We start from the raw sequence: 21,270 nt of genomic DNA, 5'->3' as shown, positions 1-21,270 counted from the left end.
CATACAGCAACTTACACCTGGCAGAATTTGGATCTAGATAAAACTGACTCAAAGTTATACAGCCTCTCAACCACAAAAATTTGCATCACCTTTCCAGCACTGTCTGGTTGCTATGATCATTTTCTCAGTCCCCTTTTTGATACAGTAATGAAAAATTGTCTCACTATAGCACAATATCTGGGACTCCCTTGTAGCTCAGCTGGTAAAGAATCTGCCTGCAATGCGGAAGACCTGGATTCAATCCCTGAGTTGGGAAGATCCCCTGGAGAAGGGAAAGGCTACCCAGCCCAGTATTCTGGCCTGGAGAATTCCTTGGACTCTATAGTCTATGGGTCACAAAGAGTTGGACATGACTGAGTGAATTTCATATCATATCATAACATAACAAAATATTTGTTAAAATTATCATAATAACAAGACATTTTCATGCTTATTATTTCTGTAGATCATGCCCCATGAGATAGGTATTACTGACACTGGTAAAGCTGAAGTTCACCAAGTTTATGTAACTTGCTGAAGGCCACATAGCTACTAAGTGACAGAGCTAATAATGTTTCTCGGGTCTTCTAACTCTATGTATGCTTTTCACTGTGCCATCGGGTCTCTCAAATGATTTGTCTGGAAGATAACAGTTTACAGAGTCCTTTCATTATGTTAATTTGAATTTATTGGTGCTTCATGATAGGGTTTTATTCTATATACGAATCTTATAAAGTTTTATTAAGATGTATCTAAAATTGATTCTTGTGGTATGAAGTTAGGTCATTTTAGAAGTTTAACTGTTTGTTTCTAACAACAGATAAGTATAGTCCTCATATTAGTGTCAACGAATATGTTTTGGAAGATAAATGTTGTGTTAGTAAGCAAAAATGTCAGCTTTATCTGTGTAACGAAGGCATTAAGAATATCAGATGAATAATATAGACACTCTTGATTCCTTCTCATTTCTTTTCTTTACAGAATACAAGTGAAGACCCAATAGTTTTTTCTCTCTTTCTTCTTGGATTGTAGCCCATGATCATTTAGTCGTTAAGGAATAGAGCTGTGATTTGAATCCAAGCCTCTGCCACTAAAGCCAGTCTTCCTATCCAGCATGTTATGCAGCCATCCTGAACTCTCTGATAAGTTAGCCCTTCAAGTTTCTTTCTTTTATTCTTTTTTTAACCATAACACTCTCTGGACAAAATGGTTTCCACTTCTCTTTATTCTACTCTCCCAAACCACTTATAAATACTTGTTCATATTTCACAATCCAGCTTCAATACAACTTCATTTATTCAACAACATCTCTCAGTCACTAACCATAGGCTAGAGACTATGCTAATGTTGAGGAAAAGATTTGAAAGAAAGATGTAGTTTCTGGCCACAAAAGAAATAGTTTAAGGGTAAGACAGACAATTAAGTCAACAGTAACATGATAAATGGGACTTCCTTCAGATGATAAAGGATCTGCCTGCAATGCAGGAGACCCAGGTTCAGTCCCTGGGTTGGGAAGATCTCCTGGAGAAGGGAGTGGCTATCCACTCCAGTATTCTTGCCTGGAGAATTCCATGGATAGAGCAGCCTGGTGGGCTACAGTCCATGGGGTTGCAAAGAGTCGGATACAACTGAGCAACTAACACAAACATGTTATGATAAGTAGCAAAGGGAAGGAAACCACAAACTGAAGATACTACCATTGCTGGAGGTCCCAAGTGATCAGATCAGGAAAGCTTAAACCATAGAAATAACACCCACACCAGTCAGATCCTCCAGTGTAGTCAAGCTCAATATACCAACCATGTACAGTCTCCAAATTTCTAGAGTATTGGGAACCCAGTGTAGGGTTATTTTAATGAACCACAGTCACACTGGCTAAATTTTATTGCGCTGTTGGTGTAATCAGACTCTACAACACAGGTGAGTTATGTTTCTCTATATCTTTGTTTTCACTGTCTGCTGATCTCCACTGTGCATTTCCACTTTTCATAATGACAGAAGGGTCCCCCTCCTGACTGAATTAGTTTTGCTATTCATTACTTGGCAATCACACCTGACAACTCCTGAACCTCTGATCACCAGTAGAAACTCTTACCACTCTACTGTAAATGAGCTCCAGGAGGTCACTGTGTGGACTTTATCATCACTCAGTATTGCTTCACCATCAAGGTCTTACAGTGAGAATCTCCATCACTTCATAGCCCTCTTCCCTTCTATTTCATAGACTTGTCACTGCTTAAGCCATCCCATCACTCTCTGTACCTCTAGACCCAATATCTTTCCTAGTCATTGGATATTGGACATGTCACTTAAGATTTTAGACCCCCAGAATCCTTATCTGTATAATAGGGATCTTACTACCACTTGAGGAGCCACTGTAAAAATTAGCTTAGATAAACTGTAAAAGTGCTTCTGAATTCTTTCATCATTTGCTTTGTACTGCTTCTTTGACATTCACCATACACTGTTTTGTGGTGGGATAATGAATGTATATATCACCTGTCTCCTTTTAGATTCTAAACCCAAGAAGAAGTATACCTAATCTCTGCTTCTTATGAAACTTGAAAATAATAAATGGTAAACAGGTAAGACATTGTAATGTTTTAATGAAGGCAATACAATTTTTCTGTGTCCTTAAATCATCATTGATGTTCTGTTTTAATATCCCTTTACCTCTTTACCGAGAGGATTGTTTTAATATGTTTAGTCAGATTAAGATAAGTTGTTCCTGAGCTTATCCCCTGATGCTCAGAACCCACTTTCCCTTGCATGTCTCCAACTTAGTATCCAACAATAGCCTTTTAACAGTCAGAGTCAGAGCTGCAGATCTCGTGGCTGACTCGGGGCTGGGGTTTCAATGAGACTGTTTCACAGCAACAGTGACCTTGCTATGTTTTTTTTTTTTTTTTTTCATGAGATCTACCACCTGTCCTCATTTTCCTCCATACTGTCCCCATTTAGGGACATGAAGCCCCAGTCTGGGAGAAAGAGTGGCAGGGATGTGGAATTTTCCTTGCAGTTTTTTTTTTTTTTTTTAATGTGCTATGGCTTCATTCCCTTTGGCAAGCTGGTTTAACATTTAATAAACAGTTATTGAGTACATGTTATTTGTAAAGAACAATGGTCATTTAAGGAAAGTATTAGATCATGAGCTATAGTTGCTTCACAAAAATTATTTAGACTTGAGAAGGATTTCTGCCTTGTGTGTCTTCATTATTAAATTAGTATCCAGGGCAAGGTAACATACCTACATTTTATATAAGATTACGATTCTTGAGACTGGGACATGAGAAAACTGGGCACAATTATCTCTAAAATCTCTTCCAGTTCTAAAGGACTAGCCAGCCCCTACTGGAATTAGGGATCATCTGTGAACTAAAGCATCCATTCCTAAGACTGAAATTTGTTTCAAGGAAGATTCACCCAACTTTGTGCAGCTTTGTGCAGCTACTGCCGACCTAAGGATGATTATTATGAAGAATGATAACCAAACATTATGATCATGTCTATGCGTGGTCAGTGAATCAAACCAAATTGGGAGTTTAGTCATGATTGATTTTCTTGGCATCCTGTGAGGTGATGACTGTTTTATAGGAGCAAATGAGTGGTTTTGTGTGTGGTGGTGCCACAGATTCCCAGCCAAACTGGTGACTGCATCTGCCACCTGGGGTTTTGATGGCAGGAAGCTGTGTCCTGGTGTCTGGCCAGCTGACTCAGCCACCGCCTGGACCCTGAGCCAATGACTGTCCCCCAGAAGACAGTCCCAAATCTCCTTTCAGTCCAACCTGTGAGGGCCTTAGGAAAACCTGTGCCCCTCTGCATGTTCCATGGCTTTCTAGCTGTATAGTCCTAGAACACATAGTTTACTTTCTCTTAGCCTCTGCTTCCTTCACAGGGTTGTTGTGAGCATTCTCTGAAATTTAAAGCTCCTACAACACAGAGGAGGACTTCAGTAATGTTGTTTTCCTTTTGCCACATCACCCTTTCCTCATCCATAGCTGTCATGCCCCTTGGCACAGCAGGCATCTGAAAGTTTAATTGTAGCAATTATTCACTGAGGCAAAAACATACTCTCGGCTCAATCCCACCCTCCACCTCCCATGCTGTGCCCACACAGCTGAACCTGTTGGAAGAAAACACACAGTCCCATAGCCTGACTTTAGACTCCTGGTCACTCAGCACCAGTGGGCTGCAGGCTGCAAGGCAGACCCAGTCCATTCATTCTCCTGCTTTCCTCACGACAACTTCATACCTCCCCTCTCTTCTCAAACCTCCATCATCTTCTCTCCAGTCTCCTCTTCCTATTCCGGTGGGAAAACAGAAGCACTCAGCAGATGATCCTCACGAGTTCCCCCTCCCCCCACCAGTGGATCTACTAGCACCTATGTTTATGGATGCCACCTTAGTTTTTGTTGGTGTGGATGGACTCTCTTCATCACATCCATGACTGGCTCTTCCCTTGGGCAAAAACTTCTATCCCTTCTCACTGAGTCCCAGTAAGTCTTCCCTTTTTCTTTTGTATCAACAAATTTTTTCTCTTTGTTGGACCTTTCTCAACACAAACATGCTTTGGTTTCTCCTATCTAAAACCAAAAACTGTGTTTCGTGTTCCCTCTCCCTTAGCTAGGGCACCAGTTCTTGACTGAAAAATTCATTTAAAATCTTTGAAATGCAAAACGAAACCACAATGAGGTATCACCTCAACACCAGTCATAATGGCCATCATCAGGAAATCTACAGATAATAAACTCTGGAGAGGGTGTAGAGAAAAGGGAATCCTCTTATGTTGTTTGTGGAAATGTAAATTGGTACAGTCATTATGGAAAACAGCATGAAGATTTCTTGAAAAAACTAAAAATAGAGCTATGACCCATATGACCCAGAAAGCTCACTCCTGGGAATATATCAGGAAAAAAAATGAAAAATCCTGTCAAAGGATACATGCCCCCCAGTGTTCATAGTAACATTATTTACGATAGTCAAGACATGGGAAAAAACCCAAGTGCCATCAACAGATGATTGGTTTAAGAAGATATATATATATATATATATATATATATATATATATATATAATACACACTTTTATATATATAATGGAATACTAATATCCATAAAAGAATGAAATAGTGCCATTTGCAGTAACATGGATAAACCTAGGGATTATCATACTAAGTGAAATAAGTCAGATAGAGAAAGGCAAATATCATATAATATCACTTCTATGTGGAATCTAAAAAAAAATAATACACATGAATCTATATACAAAACAAACAGGCTTATAGATATAGGAAGCAAATTTAGGGTTGTAGAGGGGAGAGGGATGGGGGAAGGGACAAATTCAGAGTATGGGATTAGCAGATGCAAACAACTGTACATAAGATAAATAAGCAACAAGCATTTACTATATATCATAGGGAACTATATTCAAAATTTGTAATACCCTCTAATGAAACATGATCTGAAAAAATATGCAACTAAATCACTATGCTATACAGCTGAAACTAACATAATAATATTGTGAATCAACTATACCTCAATAAAAAAGATATTTGTCTCATCCTTGCTGTCTCACCTTCCCCCCCACCCCCATTCTCTCTTAAACTCACTGTAGCCAAGATTTTGATCCCATCTTTTCCCTAAAGTAACTCTGGTCATGATTACCAATAATCTGTCACTAAATCTAGTAGTTATGTTGTAGTCCTCATCTAACTGACCTATCAGCAGCATTTAACACAGTGAATCATTTCCTTTTTCTAGAAATACTTGCTTCTTCACTTTATTTCTGGGTCCATTGAATTTTCTCCAGCCTCACTGATCACTATTTTTTTCTCTTTACTCGCATCTTCTCTATTCCTCAAACACTTAATTGCCCTTAATACAGCAACTTCATCTTTCCAGTTGCTGGGGTCAAATATTTTAGAGTCACTTGTAATTCCTTTTTTTTTCACTCCCTGTATCTAATCCATCTATAAATCCTGTTGGTCCTAGCTACAAAATATTCAGAATCTGACTTCTCACCACTGCCTCCTACCTTTCCATTCAAGCCACTCTATTCTCTTCTCTGAATTGTTGCAGTCATCTCCTGACAGAATTTCCTGCTTATTCTTCTGTCTGTCTACCATCTAGTCTTATCGGAGCAGCCAGAGGGAACTTGTTAAATTAGGTGACCAGATTGTCACATATAATGAACAGCTCAGATTTTCTCAATATCATCTGATGGCTCCCACTTCATTCAAAGTAAAATCCAGAGTCTTTACAGTGGCCTCAACTGGTTGGGGTCATTGTTATCTTCCTGTTGTCATATCTAGTGATGTGTCTTTTGTCCTCATCTTTATGTGTCATCAACATTTGTCTCAGTTGATCATTGCCTTTAAAAATGCTTTCCATACTTGTCTTTTGAAATACACATTTTCTTGGTTTACTGCTGACATGAGTAACTGGCAACTTCAAATCAGTTTTTGTTGTTCCATCCTTGTATTTTCTAGATGTTATGATATATACCAGAGCTTGTATTGGAGTAATGTCTGTCCTCTCTCTTATTTTTTATTCCCATGGCTTTAAATATCATCTATATGCTGAAGCCTCTCAAGTTTATGCCTCTAGCCCTGGGCTCTGGGTATGTTAATCCTACTTCTATTATAATTGTGATTGTCTAAAAGTCATCTCAAACTTAATATATATAGAAGATAATTTTTGAGTTTCAACTCTAAAATTGTGCTCTCTGCTCAGGTTTTCTTATTTTAGTAAAAGATACCGTTTTCTGTGGTTGCTTAGGCTAAAGATCAGGAGAGATTTTTGTTTCATCTTTTTCTCTTTATTATAACAATCCATTAATAAATACTGTTGAGTCTATAGTTGAAATATATCCTATATCTGATATTGTTTAAATAAAACAATGTTGAATGAATAGATGGATGAATGTATAGATAGATATGGACCTAATTTTTAACTTATTCCTCTGGAAATTGCTCCAAAAGAGCCCTTTAAGAATATAAAATAAAGGGACTTCTTTCTGGGATATACTACATTAATTTGGGAGGCTCTACTGTATATAGTGGGCATCCCAGGTAATACTAGTGATAAAGAACTTTCCTGCCAATGCAGGAGATGCAGGAGTTGTGGGTTCAATCCCTGGATGGGAAAGATTCCCTTGAGGAGGGCAAGGCAATGCACTCCAGTATTCAAGCCTGGAGAATCCCATGGAGAGAGAAGCCTGGAGGCAGGCTATGGTCCACAGAGTCACAAAGAGTTGGACATGACTGAAGCAACTTAGCATGCACGCACACACTGTATAAAGTAGATGCCCAACTAGTATTCATTAATATCAGGAAAGAAGTATTATCAAGCTACAGATAGTGAATAAACAATCTAACATAATTTTCCCCAAATGGTTCAAACATTTCACAAAACATGCTTTAAAAACCCCAGTTAATTTAGAGGAACAACCATACTCATTTTACATCTGGGGGAAACAAAACATTGAAAAGTAAAATAACTTGTGTAAAATTATGGCAATGGGTCACTTAGTTGTAATGGACAGAAGTGGAAACAGATAGACCAGTCAGGTGGCAGCTTCAGCAATCTAGGGAAATAAAGGAACTTTTCACTTTAGCATAGATATGCTTGGAGTAAAGATGTCTACAAAGCAGATATCTGTAAAGAAATTATATTTTATCTTTTAATTCTATTATTCAATTGGATATATGTTATCAAAGGATGAATTATATAATACACTTACTGAACAGTCAAGTGTTGAAGAAGCTGAAGGTGAACGGTTCTATGAAGACCTACAAACCTTCTAGAACTAGTTCTATGAAGACCTACAAGACCTTCTAGAAATTATACCCAAAAGAGATGTCCTTTTCATTATAGGGGACTGGAAAGCAAAAATAGGAAGTCAAGAGATACCTGCAGTAACAGGCAAGTTTGGCCTTGGAGTACAAAATGAAGTAAGGCAAAGTCTAATAGAGTTTTGCCAAGAACTCACAGGTTGTAGCAAACACCCTCTTCCAACAACACAAGAGATGACTCTACTCATGGGCATCACCAGATGGTCAATACCAAAATCAGAGTGATTATATTTTTTGCAGCCAAAGATGGAGGAGCTCTATACCGTCAGCCAAAACAAAACCAGGAGCTGACTGTGGCTCAGATCATGAACTCCTTATTGTCAAATTCAGACTTAAGAAGAAAGTAGGGAAAACCACGAGACTATTCAGGTATGACCTAAATCAAATCCCTTACAATTATACAGTGGAAGTGAGAAGTAGATTCAAAATATTAGATCTGATAGACAGAGTGCCTGAAGAACTATTGATGGAGATTTGTAACAAAGTACAGGATGCGGTGATCAAAACTATCTCCAAGAAAAAGAAATGCAAAAAGGCAAAATGGTTGTCTGAGGAGACCTTACAAGGTCTACAATAGACCTTCACAGCTTCTATTCACAAAGCTGTGAATAGAAGAGAAGCGAAAGGTAAAGGCGAAAAGGAAAGATATACCCATTTGAATGCAGAGTTCCAAAGAATAGCAAGAAGAGATAAGAAAGCCTTCCTCAGTGATCAGTGCAATGAAATAGAGGAAAACAACAGAATGGGAAAGACTAGAGATCTCTTCAAGAAAATTAGAGATACCAAGGGAACATTTCATGCAAAGATGGGCTCGATAAAGGACAGAAATGGTATGGACCTAACAGAAGCAGAAGATATTAAGAAGAGGTGGCAAGAATACACAGAAGAACTGTACAAAAAAGATCTTCACGACCAAGATAATCACGATGGTGTGTTCACTCACCTAGAGCCAGACATCCTGGAATGTGAAGTCAAGTGGGCCTTAGAAAGCATCGCCATGAACAAAGTTAGTGGAAGTAAGGGAATTCCAGTTGACCTATTTCAAATCCTGAAAGATGATGCTGTGAAAGTGCTGCACTCAATATGCCAGCAAATTTGGAAAACTCAGCAGTGGCCACAGGACTGGAAAAGGTCAGTTTTCATTCCAATCCCAAAGAAAGGCAATGCCAAAGAATGCTCAAACTACTGCACAATTGCACTCATCTCACACACTAGTAAAGTAATGCTCAAAATTCTCCAAGCCAGGCTTCAGCAGTTCGTGAACTGTGAATTTCCAGATGTTCAAGCTGGTTTTAGAAAAGGCAGAGGAACCAGAGATAAAATTGCCGACAAACTGTGGAAAATTCTGAAAGAGATGGGAATACCAGACCACCTGATCTGCCTCTTGAGAAACCTGTATGCAGGTCAGGAAGCAACAGTTAGAACTGGACATGGAACAACAGACTGGTTCCAAATAGGAAAAGGAATACATCAAGGTTGTATATTGTTAGCCTGCTTATTTAACTTATATGCAGGGTACATCATAAGAAATGATGTGCTGGATGAAGCACACCCAGAATCAAGATTGCCGTGAGAAATATCAATAACCTCAGATATGCAGATGACATCACCCTTATGGTAGAAAGTGAAGAAGAACTAAAAAGCTTCATGATGAAAGTGAAAGAGGAGAGTGAAAAAGTCAGCTTGAAGCTCAACTTTCAGGAAACAAAGTTCATGGCATCCAGTCCCATCACTTCATGGCAAGTAGATGAGAAATAATGGAAACAGTGACAGACTTCATTTTTTGGGCACCAAAATCACTGCAGATGGTGACTGCAGCCATGAAATTAAAAGATGCTTGCTTCGTGGAAGAAAAGCTATGACAAAGCTAGAAAGCATATTAAAACGCAGAGTCATTACTTTACCAACAAAGGTCTGTCTAGTCAAGGCTATGGTTTTTCCAGTGGTCATGTATGGATGTGAGAGTTGGACTATAAAGAAAGCTGAGTGCCAAAGAATTGATGCTTTTGAACTGTGGTGTTGGAGAAGACTCTTGAGAGCCCCTTGGACAGCAAGGAGATCTATCCAGTCCATCCTAAAGGAAATCAGTCCTGAATGTTCATTGGAAAGACTGATGCTGAAGATGAAATTCCAATACTTTGGCCACCTGATGCGAAGAACTGACTCGTTGGAAAAGACCCTGATGCTGGGAAAGATTCAAGGTGGGAGGAGAAGGGGATGACAGAAGATGAGCTGGTTGGATGGCATCACCAACTTAATGGACATGAGTTTGAGTAAACTCTGGGAGTTGGTGATGGAGAGGGAGGCCTGGTGTGCTGCAGTCCATAGAGTTACTAAGAGTTGGACATGACTGAGTGACTGAACTGAACTGAGCAGTCAAGTTTGGAATTCATTCCTTTTCTTTTATCAGGAATTAATGAGGGGAGCAGAAGATTTAGAAAGATGTAGTTTAAACAGTATTTAAGTCTACTGTTTGTTGAAAATTGTATTGGGGATGCTTTGGGGAAAATCTGAGTTAAATAAATTTACCAGTTTCCTATGATAGTCTCTAACATGGTTATATACACTGTGAAAGATGAAGAAGGAGATACGATATAGAGCATTTCCCATAGTAATTTGATCAGGGAATCTCTTTTCATTTACACAGATTTATTTCTTGAGGCACATTTGTTTCTTTCTGTCTTTCTTTCTTTTTTTTTTGTGGAAGAGAATTTGGAAAATTGTCCATAATAAACAATTTCCTAAATGTCTACTCTTAATCTCCAACTCACTGCTTTTCTCCTCCTTTAATACAACTATCTTTATTTCAGTTCCATGTCATCTTGATATTATACAAAATTCCTCTCTGATTCATTCCATAAGGCAATCTAACTTGAGAGTACTATTAATTACAGGTCTTCGGAAAAGCAATATAATACATTCTCGATTATTACAAGTACTTTTTAATGTAGCTTTTCATAAGGACCCTATTTGTATGGCTTTCCTTATCCACAAGTGTTGACTTTTGGCAGCAGTCATTTTACATACACATACACATATATTTTAATATATATGGAATATCATTATTGGAGAAGGCAATGGCACCCCACTCCAGGAAAATCCCATGGATGGAGGAGCCTGGTGGGCTTCAGTCCATGGGGTTGCTAAAGTCGGACACGACTGAGCGACGTCACTTTCATTTTTTCACTTTCATGCATTGGAGAAGGAAATGGCAACCCACTCCAGTTTTCTTGCCTGGAGAATCCCAGGGGCAGGAGAGCCTGGTGGGCTGACGTCTATGGGGTCACGCAGAGTTGGACACGACTGAAGTGACTTAACAGCAATATCATTATATGTAATATAACAATATGGTGTATATTATTATATTTAATATACATATAATAAAAGGCACAGATATGTGTTCCATTCAATGGGATTTGATGACTGTATGCAGCCAAAATGAAGTATAAAAGATTTCCATCTCCCCAGAAAATTCTCTTAAGCCCTTCCCAATCAATCCTTCCCACACTTTCACTGAGTATATTTTCTGATTTATTTTTAAACCTATTCTTATATTTCCTATAGATTAAATAATTTAGATGGTACATTTTCATTTCTGACTTCTTTTTGTGCTTTATACAACTTGCTTTTGATACTCATCCATGTTATTCTATGTATTAGCTGCTTGTTCCTTTGTATTTCAGAGTAGTAATCCATTTACGAATATATCACATTTTGTTTAACAATTCTCTTGTTGAAGAACATTTGGATTATTTGCAATTTTTGTTTTTTTATGACTAATGTCATCAGAAACATTCTTAAACAGATCTTTTGGTTGGTCGTTTCTCATGAGTAAATGTCTAAGAATGGAATTAATAATTAATAGGACAGCTGTATATTTAAGTTTATAAGACGTTGCCAAATAATTTCCCAAAGTAATTTTATCACTTTACATTTCACCAAAAATATGAGTAGTCCCAACTTTCCAGCATATTTGCTGACATCTGTATTGTTGTTCTTTTAAACTTCAGCCATTTTAGTGAATGTGAAATGGTATCACCTTTTAAAATTTACATTTCCCTTATGATCCCATTTGAACAACTTCTCATATTCTTATTGATACTTTTAAAATATTTTATTTGTGAAATGTCTGTTTAGATCTTTTGCCCAATTTTGTTGGTCTTTTGACTATTGATTTATAGGTGCTCTTTCTGTATGCTGGAAAAAGAATTATCACATATGTGTATTGCAAATATTTCCTCCCAGACTGTGTCTTGCCTATTTATTTTTTTCCTGGTGCATTTTGATAAACAGAAATTCTAATTTCAGTAAAGTCTAGTTTATCTATATTCCCTCATATGATACTAGTCTTTCATCCTCCATTGATTTATGTAGTGTTTCTGGTGGTCATATTGGCATTGCTGCTGCTAAGTCGCTTCAGTCGTGTCCGACTCTGTGCGACCCCATAGACGGCAGCCCACCAGGCTCCCCTGTCCCTGGGATTCTCCAGGCAAGAACACTGGAGTGGGTTGCCATTTCCTTCTCCAATGCATGAAAGTGAAAAGTGAAAGTGAAGTCGCTCAGTCGTGTCTGACTCTTAGCGACTCCATGGACTGCAGCCTACCAGGCTCCTCCATCCATGGGATTTTCCAGGCAAGAGTACTGGAGTGGGTTGCCATTGTCTTCTCCGCATATTGGCATTATGTGATTTTATTTCTCTGGTTTTAGACAGTTGTAAAATTCTGCTAGTAATCATTTTTAAAGTTATTTATTTTAAATTGATTGATGATTGCTTTATAATATTGGTTTGATCTCTGCCATACGTCACTATGAATTAGCCATATATGTACATATATCCCTTCCCTCTTGAACCTCCTTCCCACCTCCCACCCTTTCCTACCCCTCTAGATTGTCACGGAGCCCCAGGCTAATACTCATTTATTCTGCTAATAATCCTAGCCTCATTTCTGAACCAGACACTGTGCTAGTCTCTGGAAAGGACAATGGAAAGCAACAGTCATTGTCCCTATCCTTAGAGTTGGATTAGCTGGTTAGCTCAGTAATTGAAATCTAAAGTGGCTCAGACCTAGGGATACATATATAATCTTACAAAACCAGAATTCTGTGATAAGGCTAACTTCAGTCAATTGAATTCAGTTGCTCAGTCATGTCCAACTTTTTGTGACCCCACAGACTGATAACTTCAGGGTTTATTAATTTTGTGGCTCAATGGTGTCATAGAGGTTTTTTTTCATCTTTCTGCCCTGCCATCCTCACTCAGATTGCCTGTATCCTCAGGCTATAAGCAAGGCGCTTACTGCAGTTTAAGGTATTACAGTGAGACAGAGTGATGCCAAGAGGTGGACAATAACTTGGTTTTACTTTTAGCTCTAATTTTGAAGTAAGGATTTTTAAAATTCTTTTCCTAGAGTCACTTCAGTGGACTCACTCATGTCTCACTGAAAAGAATCACATCTGTTCCAGAGATAAACATTGGCCAGGGGAGTGAGATTGCTCTTAGATCAACAAAATCCCTTTCTGGACCTGGGCAGAGGCTACTTCTGCTGAGGCACATGGAAATTTGTGGAAATGACAAGTTAGTCTCTCCCACCAGGAAGCTTCCATAAGCCTCTTACACTTATCCATTAGAGGGCAGACAGAATGAAAACCACAATCACAGAAAACTAATCAAACTGATGACAGGGACCACAGCCTTGTCTAATTCAATGAAACTATGAGCCATGACATGTACGACCACTCAAGACAGACAAGACATGTTGGAGAGTTCTGACAAAATGTGGTCCATTGGAGACAGGAATGGCAAACCATTTCAGTATTCTTGCCTTGAGAACTCCATGAACCATATTGAAAGGCAAAAGATATGACTCTGAAAGATGAACTTCCCAGATCAGTAGGTGCCCAATATGCTACCGGAGAAGAGTGGAGAAATAACTCCAGAAAGAATAAAGAGATGGAGCCAAAGTGAAAACAATACCCAGTGGTGGATGTGACTGGTGATGGAAGTAAGTCCAATGCTGTAAAGAACAACATTGCATAGGAACCTGGACTGTAAAGTTTGTGAATCAAGGTAAATTAGAAGTGGTCAAACAGGAGATTGCAAGAGTGAGGATCGACATTTTAGGAATCAGTGAACTAAAATGTACCAGAATGGGTGGATTTAACTCAGATGACTATAATATCTACCAGTGTGGGCAATAATCTCTTAAAAGAAATGGAGCAGCCCTTATAGTCAACAAAAGACTACAAAATGCAGTACTTGGGTGCAATCTCAAAAATAACAGAATGATCTCTGTTTGTTTCCAAGGCAAACCATTCAATAACACAGTAATCCAAGTCTATGCCCAACCACTAATGTTGAAGAAGCTGAAGTTGAACAGTTCTATGAAGACCTACAAGACCTTCTAGAATTAACACCCCCAAAAGATGTCCTTTTCATCATAGGGGGCTGGAATGCAAAAGTAGGAAGTCAAGAGATAACTGGAGTAACAGGCAAGTTTGGCCTTGGAATAAAGCAGCGCAAAGCCTAACAGAGTTTTGCCAAGAGAATGCACTGGTCATAGCAAACACCCTCTTCCAACAACACAGGACTCTACACATGGCATCACCAGATGGTCAACACCAAAATCAGATTGATTATGTTCTTTGCAGTCAAAGATGGAGAAGCCCTATACATACACTCAGCAAAAACAAGACTGGGAGCTGACTGTGGCTCAGATCATGAACTCCTTATTGTCAAATTCAGACTTGAGTTGAAGAAAGTAGGGAAAACACTAGACCATTCAGGTATGACCTAAATCAAATCCCATATGATTATACGGTGGAAGTGAGAAATAGATTTAAGAGATTAGAATTTATAGAGTGCCTGAAGAACTATGGATGGAGGTTCATAACATTGTATAGGTGGCAATGATCAAGACCATTCCCAAGAAAAAGAAATGCAAAAAGGTAAAATGGTTGTTTGAGGAGGTCTTACAAAGAGCTGAGGAAAGAAGAGAAGTGAAAGGCAAAGGAGGAAAGGAAAGATATACCCATCTAAATGCAGAGTTCCAAAGAATAGCCAAGGAGAGATAAGAAAGCCTTCTTCCGTGATCAGTGCAAAAAAATAGAGGAAAATAATAGAATGGGAAAGACTAGAGATCTCTTCAAGAAAATTAGAGATGCCAAGGAAACATTTCATGCAAGGATGGGAACAAAAATGGACAGAAATGGTATGGACCTAACAGAAGCAGAGGATATTAAGAAGAGGTGGCAAGAATACACAGAAAAACTGTACAAAAAAGATTTTCATGACCCAGAAAACCACGATGGTGTGATTACTTACCTAGGATCAGACATCCTGGAATGTGAAGTCAAGTGGGCCTTAAGAAGCATCACTACGAAAAAAGCCAGTGGAGGTGATGGAATTCCAGTTGAGCTATCTCAAATCCTGAAAGATGATGCTGTGAAAGTGTTGCACTCAATATGCCAGCAAATTTGGAAAGCTCAGCAGTGGCCACAGGACTGGAAAAGGTCAGTTTTCATTCCAATCCCAAAGAAAGGCAATGCCAAAGAATGCTCAAACTGTGGCACAATTGCACTCATCTCAATAACACTCAATAACACTAGCAAAGTAATACTAAAAATTCTCCAAGCTAGGCTTCAACAGTATGTGAACTGAGAACATTCAGATGTTCAAGCTGGATTTAGAAAAGGCAGAGGAATCAGAGATCAAATTGCCAAAATCCACTGGATCATTGAAAAAGCAAGAGAGTTCCAGAAAAACATTTTCTTCTTTATTGACTATGCCATAGCCTTTGACTGTGTGGATCACAACAAAGTGTGGAAAATTATCTAAGAGATGAGAATACCAGACCACCTTACCTGCCCCCTGAGAAATCAGTATGCAAATCAAGAAACAGTAGTTATAACTAGACATGGACAAAGGACAGGTTCCAAATTGGGAAAGGAGTATGTAAAGGATTTATATTGTCGCCCTGTTTGTTTAACTTATATGCAGAGTACATCACGAGAAACACTGGGCTGGAGGAAGCACAAGCTGGAATCAAGATTGCTGGGAGAAATATCAATAACCTCACATATGCAGATGACACCACCCTTATGGTAGAAAGTGAAGAAGAACTAAAGATCCTCTTGATGAAAGTGAAAGAGCAAAGTGAAAAAGCTAGCCTAAAACTCAACATTCATAAAACAAAGATCATGGCATCCGGTTGCATCACTTCATGTCAAATAGATGGGGAAAGAATGGAAACAGTGACAGACTTTATTTACTTGGGTTCCAAAATCACTGCAGAGAAAAACTATTAAAAATTCCAACGTATGGAGGCTGAACAACATGCTGCTGAATAACCAACAAATCACAGAAGAAATCAAAAAAGAAACCAAAATATGCATAGAAATGAATGAAAATGAAAACACAACAACCCAAAACCTGTGGGACACTGTAAAAGCAGTGCTAAGGGGAAGGTTCATAGCACTACAGGCATACCTCAAGAAACAAGAAAAAAGTCAAATAAATAACCTAACTCTACACCTAAAGCAACTAGAAAAGGAAGAAATGAAGAACCCCAGGGTTAGTAGAAGGAAAGAAATCTTAAAAATTAGGGCAGAAATAAATGCAAAAGAAACAAAAGAGGCCATAGCAAAAATAAACAAAGCCAAAAGCTGGTTCTTTGAAAGGATAAATAAAATTCACAAACCATTAGCCAGACTCATCAAGAAACAAAGGGAGAATAATAAAATCAATAAAATTAGAAATGAAAATGGAGAGATCACAACAGACAACACAGAAATACAAAGGATCATAAGAGACTATTATCAGCAATTATATGCCAGTAAATGGACAACTTGGAAGAAATGGACAAATTCTTAGAAAAGCCCAGGTCCAGATGGCTTCACAGCTAAATTCTACCAAAAATTTAGAGAAGAGCTAACACCTATCCTACTCAAACTCTTCCAGAAAATTGCAGAAGAAGGTAAACTTCCAAACTCATTCTATGAGGCCACCATAACCCTAATACCAAAGCCTGACAAAGATGCCACAAAAAAAGAAAACTACAGGCCAGTATCACTGATGAACATAGATGCAAAAATCCTTAACAAAATACTAGCAATCAGAATCCAATAACACATTAAAAAGATCATACACCATGACCAGCTGGGCTTTATCCTAGTCATGCAAGGATTCTTCAATATCCACAAATCAATCAATGTAATACACCACATTAACAAATTGAAAAATAAAAGCCATATGATTATCTCAATAGATGCAGAGAAAGCCTTTGACAAAATTCAACATCCATTTATGATAAAAACTCTCCAGAAAGCAGGAATAGAAGGAATATTCCTCAAAATAATAAAAGCTATATATGACAAACCCACTGCAAACATTATCCTCAGTGGTGAAAAATTGAAAGCATTTCCCATAAAGTTAGGAACAAGACAAGGGTGCCCACTCTCACCACTACTATTCAACATAGTTTTGGAAGTTTTGGCCATAGCAATTAGAGCAGAAAAATAAAAGGAATCCAAATTGGAAAAGAAGAATTACAATTCTCACTCTTTGCAGATGACATGATCCTCTATGTAGAAAACCCTAAAGATTCCACCAGAAAATTGCTAGAGCTAATCAATGAATATAGTAAAGTTGCAGGATATAAAATCAACACACAGAAATCCCTTGCATTCCTATACACTAATAATGAGAAAATAGAAAGAGAAATTAAGGAAACAATTCCATTCACCCTTGCAAAGAAAAGAATAAAATACTTAGGAATATATCTACCTAAAGAAAGTAAAGACCTATAGATAGAAAACTATAAAACATTGGTGAAAGAAATCAAAGAGGACACTAATAGATGGAGAAATATACCATGTTCATGGATTGGAAGAATCAATATAGTGAACATGAGTATACTACCCAAAGCAATTTATAGATTCAGTGCAATCCCTATCAAGCTACCAACGCTATTTTTCAAAGAGCTAGAACAAATAATTTCACAATTTGTATGGAAATACAAAGAACCTCAAATAGCCAAAGCGATCTTGAGAAAGAAGAATGGAACTGGAGGAATCAATCTGCCTGACTTCAGGCTCTAGTACAAAGCCACAGTCATTAAGACAGTATGGTACTGGCACAAAGACAGAAATACAGATCAGTGGAACAAAATAGAAAGCCTAGAGACAATTCCACGCACCTATGGACACTTTATCTTTGACAAAGGAGGCAAAAATATACAATGGAGAAAAGACAATCTCTTTAATAAACGGTGCTGGGAAAACTGGTCAACCACTTGTAAAAGAATGAAACTAGAACACTTTCTAACTCCATACACAAAAATAAACTCAAAATGGATTAAAGATAATGATAACCCTGTATACAAGACAGCAAAAGAGACACAGATGTATAGAACAGTCTTTTGGACTCTGTGGGAGAGGGAGTGGGAGAGGGTGGGATGATTAGGGAGAATGGCATTGAAACATGTATAATATCATATAAGAAACAAATCGCCAGTCCAGGTTCGATGCAGGATACAGGATGCTTGGGGCTGGTGCACTGGGATGACCCAGAAGGATGGTACAGGCAGGAAGATGGGAGGGGGGTTCAGGATGGGGAACACGTGTATACCCATGGCAGATTCATGTTGATGTATGGCAAAACCAATACAATATTGTAAAGTAATTAGCCTCCAATTAAAATAAATTTATATTAAAAAAATAAAAATTACTGCAGACTGTGGCAGAAGGTCTCAGAAGAAACAGAAATTCACAGGGAGAAATGGAAGTTTCAACATATCAGCCAAATAAAGGGTAAAGAAAAGACTCGGAAAGAAAGTAACAATTGATGAAACCAAATTCAGGAGTATGTGTGTGAGCCCTTCCTGTAGAAAGAAGTGTGAGTTTTCAAATCTTAACAAAAGAAGCAGCTTTCCAGTTATGTGAAGAAGAGAACAACAAAGAATGAAATGAAATTCATGGTTCTTTTAAGAAATGCTCAGTCTGGTCAGAGCAATAGAAATGGTTAATCTTTTTTTACTCAAATCCCTGATAATTATTAGTAACTTGTCACAGTGGGAGAGAAATGCTATGGGGAAAAAAAAACTATGATGAATTCTCAAAAATATGGTCAAAATAAGCATAAGAGAATAGAATGTAAACAAAACATTTTTTGTGGATATAGGAAAAACATATTTATGCGAAAGGAATTTGTTGTGGTCAGAGGGGTTTACTCTCCCTTTTCTGTTTTTTTTTTTTTTAAACACTTCCAGCATTTTAACTGCTCCTCCAAAAGAAACTAAATCTGGAAAAATGATACTTAGCTGGGATCAACTCATATAGATGACTTGATTTTAGTTAATTTGCTTCACAGAATGTCAAATTCAAAGAAATTATATGTGCTTCGATAAACAGCTTTTTAGTTGTAAGTCATAAAATCCACTTCAAGTTAGTCTAAGCAAGAAAGGTGAATTGACTAAATGAATCCAGCACATGCACACAATTTCAAGGAAGGATTAGTGCAGGGACTCATGGAAGGTACTGGGAAAAAGGCACTGAAAAGCAATCAGGATTTTCTCTCTCTATCTGCCTTGTCTCTACTCCTTTCTAGACTTCTGCTGCTTCTCTTTCACTTCACAGACTTTTTCTGCTTCTCACTCCAGGGCCAGGCAGATTTTCCCTCATCTTCCTGCCCCAACTCCAGTTCTGGAGCTAATATTCCTGCATCTTGGGAGATAATTCCAAGCTGAAGTACATTCAGTTATTCTCCATTCTGAATTACAAGAAAAGAAAAAGCAAGGGCACAAAATGGTCCAGCAAAGCCTGTAAGACCTTGAATGATGTGGCCCTTCCTGTGACTCCAACTTTGCATCATGTCCCCCTCAGATTCATTCATTAACCCATTCACCCTTTGAAGTCTCAGAAAATGGCAAGCTTTCTCTCTCCCCAGACACTTTGCTGTTGCTAGTCCCTTTGGCAAGAATAATGCTGTTCTGGATATGGACAGGGTTGGCTTCTTCTCAGTCACTTTTCTCCTTAGATATCATTGCCTTCAAAAGGCCTGCCTTGAACACTCTACCTTAATTGGGAATTCCTTGCCCACTCACTCTATTTGTTCTCTATCATAGAACTTGATTAACTTACATTTTAAAACATTCCAGTCATTTCCTTTCCTGTTTGCTTATACACTTGGGTTATGTGCATCTCCCCTAATTGAACATGAGGAACAGACCATGAACACGAGTGGTTGCTGATCCATTATTGATTTTCCCTGCCTGGATTACTAAAAATTCCACAATTTTTCAAGTACAATTTTTCAAGTTCAGTCTCAGTCATGTCTGACTCTTTGTGACCCCATGGACTGCAACATGCCAGGCCTCTCTGTCCATCATAAATTCCTAGAGTTTGCTCAAACTTGTGTCCATCAAGTCGGTGATGCCATCTAACCATCTCATCCTCTGTCATCCCCTTCTCCTCCTACCTTCATTTTCCAGCATTTTCCAGTCTTTCCCAGCATCAGGGTCTTTTACAACGAGTCAGATAGGTTAGAATATTCTGATCTGCTGGAAATTTTCAACTGTTTTGACCTGCATAGATTTGCTTTCTCTGATATTCTCTTATTCATATAAGCAGATTTACAGATTTTTAAAAAATTAATTAATTTATTCTAATTGGAGGCTAATTACTTTACAATCAGTTTAGTTCAATCGCTCAGTTGTGTTCAACTCTGTGACCCCATGAACCGTGGAACACCAGGCCTCCCTGTCCATCACGAACTGCTGGAGTTTACCCAAACCCATGTCCATTGAGTCGGTGATGCCATTCAATGATCAAATCCTCTGTAGTTCCCTTCTCCTCCTGCCTTCAATCTCTTGCAGCATTAGGGTCTTTTCAAATGAGTCAGCTCTTTGCATCAGGTGGCCAAAGTACTGGAGTTTCAGCTTCAACATCAGTCCTTCTAATGAACACCCAGGACTAATCTCCTTTAGGATGGACTGGTTGGATCTCCTTGCAGTCCAAGGGACTCTCAAGAGTCTTCTCCAACACCAGAGTTCAAAAGCATCAGTTCTTCGGCACTCAGCTTTCTGTATAGTTCTACTCTCACATCCATACATGATTACTGGAAAAACCATAGACTTGACTAGATGGACATTTGTTGACAAAGTAATGTCTCTGCTTTGTAATATGCTGTCTAGGTTGGTCATAACTTTCCTTCCAAGGAGTAAGCGACTTTTAATTTCATGGGTGCAGTCACCATCTGCAGTGATTTTGGAGTCCATAAAAGTAAAGTCAGCTACTGTTTCCACTGTTTCTCCATCTATTTCCCATGAAGTGATGGAACCAGAGGCCATGATCTTTTTTTTCCTAAATGTTGAGCTTTAAGCCAACGTTTTCACTTTCCTCTTTCACTTTCATCAAGGGGCTCTTTAGTTCTTCTTCACTTTCTGC

The sequence above is a fragment of the Bos grunniens genome, chromosome 3 (genome assembly GCF_055505025.1).
Source record: "Bos grunniens cultivar Pamir isolate PY7600 chromosome 3, Bosgru_T2T1.0, whole genome shotgun sequence".
Taxonomy (NCBI): Eukaryota; Metazoa; Chordata; class Mammalia; order Artiodactyla; family Bovidae; genus Bos; species Bos grunniens.
Note: the sequence above shows the minus strand (reverse complement) of the source record.